Source organism: Nicotiana attenuata, chromosome 8 (assembly GCF_001879085.1).
Source record: "Nicotiana attenuata strain UT chromosome 8, NIATTr2, whole genome shotgun sequence".
NCBI lineage: Eukaryota > Viridiplantae > Streptophyta > Magnoliopsida > Solanales > Solanaceae > Nicotiana > Nicotiana attenuata.
In genome coordinates this window covers 45,954,308-45,955,888 of record NC_031996.1, presented here as the reverse complement: position 1 = coordinate 45,955,888, position 1,581 = coordinate 45,954,308, and positions in this window count along the sequence as shown.

Here is a 1,581-nt window from a genome sequence, read left to right as displayed (position 1 = left end):
ATATATATATATATATATAAATAATAGTGGGCAGTAGAAAAGTGATGCGACACATCTCTTAAGCCAAGAAAACATATTTTGTTATAAAACTTAGCTCAAAGTAACAATATAGAACAGTAAAATAGACAACAATGTAGAGAGGAAGAGAGGAGAGAATCTTATTTCTTCTATGTATTCAAGTGTATACAATGTGATGTCAAAGCCCTCTATTTATAGGATGACATTGAGGTATACAAAGGGATATCATAAACATGGTATTAACTATTGAGATCATGGGGAAAGATCATGGGGAGGTTATGGAGGTGTGGGAGTTACAACTATAATGGTGAGAAGTAGTAGGAGTTATCTACATAATGGAGAAGAGTAGTGGGAGTAACTTCTTTAGGAGTTATAGACATCCACTACAAAATAATATTTCATAACACTCCCCCTTGGATGTCTATAGATAATGTGCCTCGTTAAAACCTTACTAAGAAAAAACCCTATGGAAAAAAATCTTAGTGAGGGAAAAAGAGTACACATATCTTGTAATACGCATTATTTGCTGCCTCATTAAAAACCTTGCCAGAAAAATCCAGTGGGATAAAATCTTAGCTAAGGGAAAAAGAGTACAGCGCGTATTTGCCTCCCCCTGATGAAAACATCACTTTATTCTTCGGAGACGACGAATTCCAAGCTTGTATAACAACTTCTCTAATATTGAGATCCGCAATGTCTTGTGAAGAAGTTTGTCAAATTATCACTTGAACAAATTTGTTGAAGAACTTTGGTGAATGTGCTTTTGTTTTGTCTCCTTCGATAGTCCTTCTTTCAATTGATATAAGCAAACAACATTATCTTCAGTATTATTAGAATCTTCTCTTCAAAGTCAAGTCACACGTCTGTGTTGAGCCCCTTGCTTTATCAGTTGCTTATCTTGGCATGACTTGAATAAGTATCAACAATTAACTGCCTTGTAATATGATAATATGGCAGTACTCTCACATGCAAATAGAATGTTTGAAGAACGAACTTCAGAAAATGTCTGCATTTGCATAACCAACAAAATCTTGGCGATATTTGTTAGAATAAACAAATCTAAATCAAGTATTCCTTTTGAAATATAATACTAATTGTATTCCAATATCTCCACATTGAAATAAAATTATATCTTGCTAGCATATTGTTATACTCATGGTTCTAGCCAGATATATTAGTGCACCAATTGCACTAGACACAAAAATAAATCATGTACGCCATGATCGCTCTAATATACATAAGGATATGCCGAAGATTTATTTAATAAATTTCTTGGGAACCTTAATGTGCTTCAGAAAAATTTAAATAATTCAAGGATTTTCATTATCTGCATATCAAATGTATTGTCAGACCCCCCACAGGAGAACATGTCTCCTAATACCAGGATATTTACGAAAATTCTGTGCCACAAATCGTCTTTGTGTCTATCGACTTGATTTTTCATTTCACTTTCAGGTGTGGGGACTATCCGTCCAACTTCACATTTTTCAGGTGAAGTCAATTTCATTGCATATTTTTCATTTGGCCAATCATTTATCTGTCCAAATTCCATGACAGATTTGA